The sequence below is a fragment of the Pleurodeles waltl genome, chromosome 3_2 (genome assembly GCF_031143425.1).
Source record: "Pleurodeles waltl isolate 20211129_DDA chromosome 3_2, aPleWal1.hap1.20221129, whole genome shotgun sequence".
NCBI classification, from domain to species: Eukaryota; Metazoa; Chordata; class Amphibia; order Caudata; family Salamandridae; genus Pleurodeles; species Pleurodeles waltl.
Window position 1 is genome coordinate 74,528,299 of NC_090441.1, and position 12,912 is coordinate 74,541,210.

General features: G+C 47.8%; 1 protein-coding gene across 1 annotated transcript in view; it reads right to left on the reverse strand.

Moving 5' to 3' along the window:
- The window catches only part of TBL2 (transducin beta like 2), a 144,521-nt gene that overhangs the window by 12,732 nt on the left and 118,877 nt on the right, over positions 1-12,912 (reverse strand). The window lies entirely within an intron of this gene.

Sequence of the window (12,912 nt, forward strand, 5' to 3'; positions counted from 1 at the left end):
GATAATTGCTAGAACCCAAGTGTCTGTAGTGATTTCCTCCCATGCTTTGTAATGATGACCTATTCTTCCCCCCACTGGTGTTGTGTGGAGGGGGTGAGTGACATGTGAGTCATTGTTTAGTAGTAGGGGTTTTGGGGCTTTGAAATCTCCCTCTATTTCTAGGGAATTGCCCTCCTCTATATTGTCCCCGAAAACCTCCTCTATACTGTCCCTGGTAAGTGGACGGTGTTGCTTGTGAGGTGCTGGCTTGTGTGCTTTGACCCCGAAACCCCCCTCGAAAGGGCGTTTTACGGAATGTGCTGTAATTCCCTCTGCTCTGCGGGGAGTAGAGTGCGCCCATGGCTTTGGCAGTGTCTGTATCTTTTTTGAGTTTCTCAATCGCTGTGTCCACTTCTGGACCGAACAGTTCTTTTTCATTAAAAGGCATATTGAGAACTGCTTGTTGAATCTCTGGTTTAAATCCAGACGTTCGGAGCCATGCATGCCTTCTGATAGTTACAGATGTATTAATTGTCCGTGCAGCTGTATCTGCAGCGTCCATGGAGGAACGGATCTGGTTGTTGGAGATGGTCTGTCCCTCCTCAACCACTTGTTTTGCCCTATTTTGGAAGTCTTTGGGCAGATGTTCAATGAGATGTTGCATCTCGTCCCAGTGGGCTCTGTCATAGCGCGCAAGTAGTGCCTGGGAGTTCGCGATGCGCCACTGGTTTGCAGCTTGTGCTGCGACTCTCTTACCAGCTGCATCGAACTTGCGGCTTTCTTTATCTGGGGGTGGTGCATCTCCAGAAGTGTGAGAGTTGGCCCTTTTCCTAGCTGCTCCTACAACAACAGAGTCTGGTGGCAGCTGTGTTGTGATGAAAGCCGGGTCCGTAGGAGGCGGCTTATACTTTTTTTCCACCCTTGGTGTGATTGCCCTACTTTTGACAGGGTCCTTAAATATGTCTTTTGCGTGCCGGAGCATACCAGGGAGCATAGGCAGGCTTTGGTAGGAGCTGTGGGTGGAGGAGAGTGTGTTGAACAAGAAATCATCCTCGACCTGTTCTGAGTGGAGGCTTACGTTGTGAAATTGTGCTGCTCTAGCCACCACCTGAGAGTACGCGGTGCTGTCTTCTGGTGGAGATGGTTTTGTAGGGTATGCCTCTGGGCTGTTATCTGACACTGGGGCGTCGTATAGGTCCCATGCGTCCTGGTCTTGGTCACCCTGGCTCATGGTGGTGTGAGCTGGGGAGTGTGATGGCGTTTGTGCTGGTGAAACGTTAATCACGGGCGGAGGAGAGGGTGGTGGTGTAACTCTTTTCACCACTTTTGGTTGTGGTGCTTGTTCCGTCTGGAACTCCAACCTTCTCTTTCTCCTAATGGGGGGAAGGGTGCTTATTTTTCCTGTCCCCTGCTGAATGAAGATACGCTTTTGCGTATGGTCCGCATCAGTTGCTTGTAGCTCTTCCTCAAACCTATGCTTTTGCATTTGGGAGGTTAGCGAGTGCTCTTCTGTATAAGAGCCCGAAGCTGGGTCGCTTGCAGTTTGTTTCGGCATCGAAACTTTGTCTGCGTGTTTTTTCGGCTCCGAGGTGACTTTTTTCCTTTTCGGGGCCGAAACCTCTCGGCGTCGATCTGTTTCGGTGCCGCTGTCTCGGCGTCGAGCCGTGTCCACACCGGCATCTCGGTGTCGAGGCTTGTCTCCAGCACTTTCTCGGTCCCGAGAAGGCTGCGTGCCGGTGTCTCGACCGGAGTCGGACGATCTCGGCACTGTTTGGGCCTTTTTCGGTGCCGACGGTCGGTCACCGAATTTATGGGTCGAGCCATGGCCTGGTGGCAGTGGCGTCCCCTGGGCCTTGTAAATGTTTCTTTGTGTGGTTTTCGACGTCTTACTCACGGTTTGTGTATCGTCGAATCCTTCGGAGTCTGAGTCTTGGATCGAGAAGGTACCTTCCTCTTCCTGTTCCTCTAACTCCCGTCGGGCTGTCGGTGCGGACGCCATTTGAAGTCTTCTGGCTCGACGGTCTCGGAGTGTTTTTCGGGACCGGAACGCACGACAGGCCTCGCAGGTGTCTTCGCTGTGCTCAGGTGACAGGCACAGGTTGCAGACCAAGTGTTGGTCTGTGTAGGGGTATTTATTGTGGCATTTGGGGCAGAAACGGAACGGGGTCCGTTCCATCGGCGTTCCTCAGCACGCGGTCGGGCCGACCAGGCCCCAACGGAGGATCGAAAAACTACCCCGAAGGGCACCGGAGCTCTTCGATCTTCGATGCGGTGTTGAATCTAAGTACGCCGATCCCGAACGCAACAATACCGACGAAAATCTTCCGAAATTAACTATTTTTTCCGTTCCGAAACTCGGAGCGACAGGAACACGTCCGAACCCGATGGCGGAAAAAAAACAATCGAAGATGGAGTCGACGCCCATGCGCAATGGAGACAAAAGGAGGAGTCACTCGGTCCCGTGACTCGAAAGACTTCTTCGAAGAAAAACAACTTGTAACACTCCGGCCCAACACCAGATGGCGAGCTATTGCAGAACATGCGTATCTACAGCGACAGATGCCATCGAACATTAAATTTCACATGAATGCCTGGGCTTGTATGGTGGTCCCGCTAATCTTGTGAGTACAATATTGAGATTCCATGCAGGAACTGGTGGGGTTCTTGGTGGAATAATACGCTTAAGTCCTTCCATAAAGGCTTTAATGACAGGGACTCCGAAGAGTTGAAGTATGTTGTATGGTTTGTAAGTACGCTGATATAGCAGTAAGATGAATTTTAATAGAGGAGAAAGCTAAATTTGCTTTTTGTAAATGAAGCAGGTAGCATACAATTTCCTGTATTGATGCTTTAAGTGGGTCTATATCTTTGGGCTGACAGTAGTAAACAAAACATTTCCACTTGTTAGCATAGCATGGTCCAGTTGTAGGTTTGCGTGCTTGTTTTAGAACTTACATACATTCTAATGGAAGGTGTAAATATCCAAATTCTATGATTTCAGGAGCCAAATCGCTAAATTGAGATGCCTAATTTGGCCCTTGTTCTGTGTTAACAGATGTGGTCTGTTTGGAAGTTTGCGATAGGGTACTACTGACTGATCTAGGAGTGTTGTGTACCAGTGTTACCATGCCCACGTGGGAGCTATGAGTATCATGGTGAGAGAGGTGTGAAGCAGTTTGTTGACCAGAAATGGAATTAATGAGAGAGGGGGAAAAGCGTAAAGCAAATATCCCTGACCAGTTGATCCACAGAGCATTTCCCTTGGACAGAGGGTGTGCTTGTCTGGATGCAAAGTTTTGGCATGTTGCTTTTTCGCTTGTTGCAAAAAGGTCTATGTCTGGTGTTCCCCACATTTGAAAGTACTGTTGAAGTACCTGTGAGTGAATTTCCCATTCTTGTATTTGTTGCTGCGTCCTGCTTAGTAGGTCTGCTAGCTGCTTGTGTATCCCTGGGATGTATTCCGCTAGGAGGAAAATTTGATTGTGAATCGCCCATTTCCACATTGTTTGGGCTAGAAGAGACAATTCAGATGAATGTGTTTGTAAAGAAATGGCTCCCTGTTGCAGTTACCCCCCACTTTTTGCCTGATACTGATGCTGACTTGACTGAGAAGTGTGCTGGGACCCTGCTAACCAGGCCCCAGCACCAGTGTTCTTTCACCTAAAATGTACCATTGATTCCACAATTGGCACACCCTGGCATCCAGATAAGTCCCTTGTAACTGGTACCTCTGGTACCAAGGGCCCTGATGCCAGGGAAGGTCTCTAAGGGATGCAGCATGTATTATGCCACCCTGGAGACCCCTCACTCAGCACAGACACACTGCTTACCAGCTTGTGTGTGCTAGTGAGAACAAAATGAGTAAGTCGACATGGCACTCCCCTCAGGGTGCCATGCCAGCCTCTCACTGCCTATGCAGTATAGGTAAGACACCCCTCTAGCAGGCCTTACAGCCCTAAGGCAGGGTGCACTATACCATAGGTGAGGGTACCAGTGCATGAGCACTGTGCCCCTACAGTGTCTAAGCAAAACCTTAGACATTGTAAGTGCAGGGTAGCCATAAGAGTATATGGTCTGGGAGTCTGTTTTACACGAACTCCACAGCACCATAATGGCTACACTGAAAACTGGGAAGTTTGGTATCAAACTTCTCAGCACAATAAATGCACACTGATGCCAGTGTACATTTTATTGTAAAATACACCACAGAGGGAACCTTAGAGGTGCCCCCTGAAACTTAACCGACTATCTGTGTAGGCTGACTGGTTCCAGCAGCCTGCCACACTGGAGACATGTTGCTGGCCCCATGGGGAGAGTGCCTTTGTCACTCTGAGGCCAGTAACAAAGCCTGCACTGGGTGGAGATGCTAACACCTCCCCCAGGCAGGAGCTGTAACACCTGGCGGTGAGCCTCAAAGGCTCACCCCTTTGTCACAGCACCGCAGGACACTCCAGCTAGTGGAGTTGCCCGCCCCCTCTGGCCCCGGCCCCCACTTTTGGCGGCAAGGCCGGAGAAAATAATGAGAATAACAAGGAGGAGTCACTGGCCAGTCAGGACAGCCCCTAAGGTGTCCTGAGCTGAGGTGACTCTAACTTTTAGAAATCCTCCATCTTGCAGATGGAGGATTCCCCCAATAGGATTAGGGATGTGACCCCCTCCCCTTGGGAGGAGGCACAAAGAGGGTGTACTCACCCTCGGGGCTAGTAGCCATTGGCTACTAACCCCCCCAGACCTAAACACGCCCTTAAATTTAGTATTTAAGGGCTCTCCCTGAACCTAGAAATTAGATTCCTGCAACTACAAGAAGAAGGACTGCCGAGCTGACAAACCCCTGCAGAGGAAGACCAGAAGACACCAACTGCCTTGGCCCCAGACTTACCGGCCTGTCTCCTGCCTTCCAAAGAACCTGCTCCAGCGACGCTTTCCAAGGGACCAGCGACCTCTGAATCCTCTGAGGACTGCCCTGCTTCGAAAAAGACAAGAAACTCCCGAGGACAGCGGCACTGCTCCAAAAGAACTGCAACTTTGTTACAAGGAGCAGATTTAAAGACCCCTGCAACTCCCCGCAAGAAGCGTGAGACTTGCAACACTGCACCCGGCGACCCCGACTCGACTGGTGGAGAACAACCAACTCAGGGAGGACCCTCCGGCGACTCTACGACTGTGAGTAACCAAAGTTGTCCCCCCTGAGCCCCCACAGCGACGCCTGCAGAGGGAATCCCCAGGCTCCCCCTGACCGCGACTGTCTGAACTCCATTTCCCGACGGCTGGAAAAGACCCTGCACCCGCAGCCCCCAGCCCCTAAAGAAACGGAACTTCTGTGCAGGAGTGACCCCCAGGAGGCCCTCTCCCTTGCCCAGGTGGTGGCTACCCCGAGGAGCCCCCCCCTTGCCTGCATCGCTGAAGAGACCCCTTGGTCTCCCATTGAAAACTGAAGGAAACCCGACGCTTGTTTGCACACTGCACCCGGCCGCCCCCGCGCTGCTGAGGGTGTACTTTCTGTGCTATCTTGTGTCCCCCCCGGTGCCCTACAAAACCCCCCTGGTCTGCCCTCCGAAGACGCGGGTACTTACCTGCTGGCAGACTGGAACCGGGGCACCCCCTTCTCTCCATTATAGCCTATGTGTTTTGGGCACCTCTTTGACCTTTGCACCTGACCGGCCCCGAGCTGCTGGTGTGATAACTTTGGGGTTGCTCTGAACCCCCAACGGTGGGCTACCTTGGACCAAAAACTGAAACCTGTAAGTGCCTTACTTACCTGTTGAAACTAACAATAACTTACCTCCCCCAGGAACTGTGAAAATTGCACTGTGTCCACTTTTAAAACAGCTTATTGTGTTTTATGTGAAAAGTATACATGCTAAAGTAATGATTCAAAGTTCCTAGAGTACTTACCTGCAATACCTTTCAAAAGAGCTATTACATGTAAAATTTGAACCTGTGGTTCTTAAAATAAACTAAGAAAAGATATTTTTCTATAACAAAACCTATTGGCTGGATTTGTCTCTGAGTGTGTGTACCTCATTTATTGTCTATGTGTATGTACAACAAATGCTTAACACTACTCCTTGGATAAGCCTACTGCTCGACCACACTACCACAAAAATAGAGCATTAGTATTATCTCTTTTTACCACTATTTTACCTCTAAGGGGAACCCTTGGACTCTGTGCATGCTATTCCTTACTTTGAAATAGCACATACAGAGCCAACTCCCTACAGTGTTCCTCCCTGTTTCTTCAGATAATACATTGTTGTCATATTGTCTGTTTTTATTAAGACTGTTTTGTGCCTGAGAAGAGGTTGAAAAGCTTTTAGGGCGAGAAACACAGCTAACAATTCTAAATGGTTTATGTGAAAAGTTAACTGCATTGAATTCCATCCCCCTTGTATGGTTAGGTTGTTGAGGTGAGCTCCCCAACCTGTCATTGACGCATCTGTTGTTTTTACGGTCTGAGGCACAGGGTCCTGAAATGACCGTCCCTTTATTAAATTGTTGTGATTCCACCATTGAAGAGATTTGTGAGTTTGGCGGTCTAACAACACTAGATCCTGTAAATGACCCTGTGCTTAAGACCATTGTTGTGAGAGACACTGTTGCAGTGTTCTCATGTTTAATCTTGCATGTAGTACTATTGCCATGCATGATGCCATCATTCCCAATAGTTTCATGATAAATCTTACAGTGTAACATTGATTGGGCTGTATCTGTGATATAAGATTTTGAAAAGCCTGTATCCTTTGTGCATTTGGGTAGGCTAAGGCTTTTTGGATTATGAGAATTGCACCTAGGAAAGGGTGAACCTGTGCTGGTTGAAGATGAGATTTTTGGTAGTTGATTGTGAACCCTAATGTGTGTAGGGTTTCTATTGTGTATTGATTGTGCTGCTGGCATTGTATAATGTTGCTTGATTTTATTAGCCAATCATCTAGATAAGGAAAGACATGTATGTGTTGTCTTCTTAGGTGAGCTGGTACTACAGCTAGGCATTTTGTGAAAACCCTTGTAACTGTTGTTATGCCGAAGGGAAGAACCTTGAATTTGTAGTGTTTTCCTGCTATTACAAACCTTAGGTATTTGCGATGCACTGGATGTATAGGAATATGAAAGTAAGCATCTTTGAGATCTAAGGTAGTCATGTAATCTTGTTTTTGTAGTAGGGGAATTACGTCCTGCAAAGTTACCATGTGAAAATGTTCTGACAGGATATATCGATTTAAAGGTCTAAGATCCAGAATGGATCTGACAGTACCATCCTTTTTTGGTATGAGGAAATATAGTGAATAAACTCCTCTTCCCTGTTGTGATTTTGGGACCGTTTCTATTGCTTCTTTTAGTAATAGAGATTACACTTCTTTGCTGTAACAGAACGTCGTGTTCTGGGGACAGTCTGTGAGAGCGAGGGGGAATGTTTGGAGGAGTAGAAATGAGTTCTAGGCAGTAATCATTGCAGATAATTAAAAGCACCCACTGATCTGTGGTGAAGTTTTGCCATTGAGAGTGGAACTGTTGCCGTCTGCCTCCCACAGGAGATGTGTGGGATTGTGGGATGTTGAGGAAGTTTTGGGGGAGCGGTAACACTCTTTGAGGTTTGAAATCTGTCTCTGGCTCTAAATTGCTGACCTCTGTAAGAGCCTCTAAATGATCCTCTTTGATAGTGCTGCTGGGTTTGTTTAGACTGTGAGGTGGAAGCCTCTTTAGTTTGGGGTTTGAAACCTCCCCTAAACTGCTGTTTACGAAAGGAACCCCAGTAAGGTGCAGTATATAGGGCTCCCACAGCTTTTGCAGTGTCTGAGTCTTTCCTGAGTTTCCCAATAGTTGTGTCAACCTCAAGTCCAAATAGATGCTCCCTATCAAAGGGCATGTTGAGCACTGCCTGCTGTATTTCCGGTTTAAACCCGGACAATCTTAACCATGCATGCCTACGAATTGTCATGCTAGTGTTTATACTTCTAGCTGCAGCATCTGCTGTGTCAAGAGCAGATCTGATTTGGTTATTGGTGATTGCTTGTCCCTCCTCAACAATTTGTTGTGCTCTCTTTTGATGCTCTTTTGGTAAATACTGCAAGAATTCTTGCATTTCATCCCAGTGTGCCCTGTCATACCTTGCAAACAGGGCTAGGGAATTGGCAATACGCCACTGGTTAGCTGCTTGTGTAGCTACCCTTTTACCTGCTTCATCAAACTTTCTGCCTTCTTTGTCAGGGGGAGGGGAATCCCCTGAAGATTGGCTATTGGCCCTTTTCCTTGCAACACTGACTACAATAGAGTCTGGTGGTACCTGTTGTATGATATAGACTGGGTCGGTTGGCGCAGCTTGTATTTTTTTTGTCTATTCTCGGGGTTAAAACCCTAGCCTTGACAGGTTCCTTAAATATGTCATCAGCATGTCTAAGCATACCAGGCAGCATTGGTAAACACTGGTAGCGTGAGTGAGTGGAGGACAATGTGTTAAAAAGAAAATCCTCCTCCAAAGACTCAGCATGCATCTGAACTCCATGGTATGCAGCTGCTCTAGAAATTACCTGAGTGGAAGCCGAAGTATCCTCTGGTGGTGAAGGTTTAGACGGATAGAGGTTTGGGTCATTTAGCGGTGTAGGGTCTGGGTCATATAAGTCCCAGGGGTCCATTGTATCTGCATGTGAATATGTATGAGAATGTGTTGGTGGGGGCAATGGTTGTGGGGTAGTAGGTGGAGGAGAGAAAGAAAGCTGTGGCGAATGTGGTGGAGAAAACTGTAAAGGTGATGGCTGCTCCTTTCTTTTAAATATCTTTGCTGGTGGTGGAGCAGTGTCAAGAGTCTCTTGAGACGCCAGCTTTCTCTTGGTTTGTGGAGGAATGATTTCCCCCGTCTCCTTATGGATATGTATCCTTCTTTGTTTACTGTCCATGATTTCAAGGATCGGCTGAATATCAGAGTCCTCAGAATGATATTCGGATGTTTTAACTCCTTTAGAGGATTGCTCAGCAATTGTCTTGGAGCTGTGTTGTAATCGGCTCTAAAGTCCTGTCCCCGAACAGGATTTTTTCGGCTCCGAAGTGGTACCTAATTTTTTCGGTCCTGAAGATACAACCGGTGATTTCGGCTCAGAGGCCGGACATTGAATTTTCGACTCCGAAGAGTGTGGACATCGGCTCGACTGGGATGTGGAGCTTTTAATGTATTTGCTCGACTCCTTTATTGAAACAGATGTGGCCTGTTGATTTGGTGACTTGGCCTTTTGCGGCTCTGAACCCGAAGGTCGGTCGGCAACAATTTTCTTTCGGGTGGAACCATGACTTTTTGGCAGTGGTGCACCCAAGGCCTTAATAGGTCTTTTGGAACTGGGCGTAGGGGCAGGTGTACTCACATACTGAGCCGCAGTGATCAGTTGGCTGTCTTCATCTGAGTCTGCTTCGGAGACCATGTCCTGAATCGAAATAGCCGTTTGTGCCTGCTCTTTTTCTAAGGTGTTGGTGGACTGTGTATGCTTCAACACCATCTAGAGTCTCCTTGCTCTCCGGTCACGCAGTGTCTTTTTCGACCGGAACGACCGACAAGCTTCACAATCTTCCTCTCGATGTTCAGGAGAGAGACAAAGATTACATACCACGTGTTGATCGGTGTAAGGGAATTTCGCGTGGCATCGAAATGGAGTTCGATCCATCAGGTTATGGCATGGTAGGCCTGAACAGGCCCGAGTAGGGTGCGAGCGGCCGAAAAGGCGTTTTCTTGTTTCCGATAGTACTATCGGCTCGATTACAGATGGAAATGCGATCGAAACAATACCGCCAACTGAATAAAGTTAGTATAAAGTTTCTGAATTGAAAGTCTTGGAGCGAGAGGAAACACGTCGGAACCCGACAGCAGAAAGAAAACAATCTAACAAAGGAGTCGAAGCCCATGTGCACTATAACCGAGAGGAGAAGTCACTTGATCCCGTGACTCTTCTTCGAAGATAAGCAATTTGAAACACTTGGGGCCCAACACTAGATGGTGGACTAATGCATTGCATGTGTATCTGCGAACATATATCTATACACACACACACATTTTAATTTACCTGGTGGACCCTCTTCATGAAGAGGTAAATAAAAAATATATACAAATGCTGTAGAGCACATCTAAAATAAGGAGATACTTGGTAGCAGATTGCAAGTGCCAAACCCTCCTGAAAAGTTACAAAAAAAGGAGGAAAAAAAAAAAACAGGATGGAGGTTTAGGGGGCGGGAGGTAAGGAAGTCAAATGCATAGCTATAAGATGTGAAGCAAGCAAATGCGATTGGAAATGAGGAAATGATAAGTAATGAGCTGACCCAAAGCTCATTGTTACTGTAACTATTGGGATTGCACACAACAAGAGTTTGTAGGATCGACCTCAAAAGGTGTAGGACCGAGGGGTAAATGATTAATAAGGTGAAGCATTCTGTGAGCCTACTAACTAAATAGCAGCACTGTAGGGCAATGATCAGGACCACTGGAATTATGTGGCAGGAAAGGGCCAAATTATGCAGCAGGGTTGAGTAAATTACTCAGCAAGATAAGGCATATTATGCTGCATAATGCGGCACATATTGTAAAAGTATTACTTCATTATTTCAACAATGTTATGTTATGCTACTTGTAGGAAACTGGCACTTGTTGCCGTTACCCCCTTACCTTTCGCCTGATATTGATGCTGACTGGACAGAGTGTGCTGGCATCCTGCAAACCAGGCCCCAGCACCAGTGTTCCTTCCCTAAAAATGTACCATTGTTTCCACAATTGGCACACTTCTGGCCCTGTGACCAGGGAAGTTCCCTAAGGGCTGCAGCATGTGTTGTGCCACCCTAAGGGACCCCTCACCTAACACATGCACATTGCCAGTGCAGACCGTGTGTTTTGGTGGGGAGAAAAAGGCAAAGTCGACATGACATCCCATGCCCACTAAACAATGCCTGTGAAACACGTAAGTCACCCCTCTAGCAGGCCATAAAGCCCTTAGGCAGGGTGCACTATACCACAGGCGATGGCATAGCTGCATGAGGAATATGCCACTACAGTGTCTAAGTCCATTCTTAGACATTGTAAGTGCAGTGTGGCCATATTAAGACCTTGTGTTACAGTGCCCCAGGGCACTCCAGCTAGTGGAGATGCCTGCACCCCGGACAAGCCCCCACTTTGGACAGCCAATTCGGCGGTGAACTTAAGAAAAACAAGGAGGAGTGACCACTTCAGCTGGGACCACCCCTAAGGTGTCCAGAGCTGAAGTGACCCCCTCCCTGCAGAATCCTCCATCTTGGTTTGAAGGACAAGGACCAATAGGGATAGGAATGTGCCTCCCTCCCCAAAGGGAATGGGCACAAGGAGGGTGTAGCCACCCACAGGGTCAGTAGCCAATGGGTACTGCCCTCTGACCCCTAAATCTTGTATTTAAGGGATCCCTTAACCAAGATAGTCAGATTCCGGACGACCTCACAAGAAGAAGAAGGACTGCTTAGCTGAAACCCCAGCAGAGAAGGAAAGGAGACAGCAACTGACTTGGCCCAGTCCTACTGGCCTGTCTCCTGCTTCAAAGAACCTGCAGAAGAAAGGTGATGTGTCCTGCAGGTTCAGCGACCTCTGAAAAACCTCCAGAGGACTGCCTGCATCACAGAGGATCAAGAACTCCCATGGACAGCGGCTCTGTCCAAAGAAGAAAAGAAGAATAAACCTCTTCTAAGGACTCCCACCTCACTCCAGATGCGTAAGTCCTGACCCCTGTGCACCCGACGCCCACGGCCTGTGTCCAGGTGGTCCACCCAGCAAGAAAGGGTCCCTGGGTGCACTTGATGACCTGTTTGCACTCTGCCACTAATGCTGCTGAGAGTGCGTGGTTGGTGTGTACTTGGGGCCCCTCCAGTGCTCTCTTGAACCCCCCTGGTCCGCCTTCCGAGTCACGGGTACTTACCTGCTGGTAGACCGAATTCCGAATACCCCGTCTCCATAGGATCCCATGTTAAAATTGCTCAAATTTGGCCTCTGCACCCGGCCGGCCCCGTGTTGCTGGTGGTGGGTGTTTGGGGTTAACTTGAACCCCCAACGGTGGACTCTCTATAACCTGGAGACTGGAATTGTAAGTCGTGTACTTACCTCTAAAACAGTACTTTATTTTCTTCCCCAGGAACTGTTCTGAAAATGCAGTGTCCACTTTTAAAATGGATATTCTCTGTTTTCTTAAAAACTGTTTACTTGACTAAAGTGAAACAAAGTTATATTGATGTCTATACTATGTACTTACTTGCAACAGTATTTACTTCTGAACTGAATCTTGTGGTTCTAGTAATAAAGTAACAAAAGGAAAATGTCACTTACCCAGTGTACATCTGTTCGTGGCATTAGTCGCTGCAGATTCACATGCTGTGCACATCCCGCCATCTGGTGTTGGGCTCGGAGTGTTACAAGTTGTTTTTCTTCGAAGAAGTCTTTTCGAGTCACGAGACCGAGGGACTCCTCCCATTTCGACTCCATTGCGCATGGGCGTCGACTCCATCTTAGATTGTTTTCCCCGCAGAGGGTGAGGTAGGAGTTGTGTATGCTAGTAATAGTGCCCATGCAATGGAGTGAATGCGTATGTACATAAGAAAGTTTCAAGTAATCTATTTACAAATGTACAAATGTTTAAGATCTACTTCTAAACGGCTACAGGCTTCCGGGGAGGCGGGTGGGCGCATGTGAATCTGCAGCAACTAATGCCACGAACAGATGTACACTGGGTAAGTGACATTTTCCGTTCGATGGCATGTGTAGCTGCAGATACACATGCTGTGCATAGACTAGTAAGCAGTTATCTCCCCAAAAGCGGTGGTTCAGCCTGTAGGAGTTGAAGTAGTTTGGAATAATGTTCTTAGTACAGCTTGACCTACTGTTGCTTGTTGTGCAGTTAGCACATCTACACTGTAGTGCTTGGTAAATGTATGAGGCGTAGACCATGT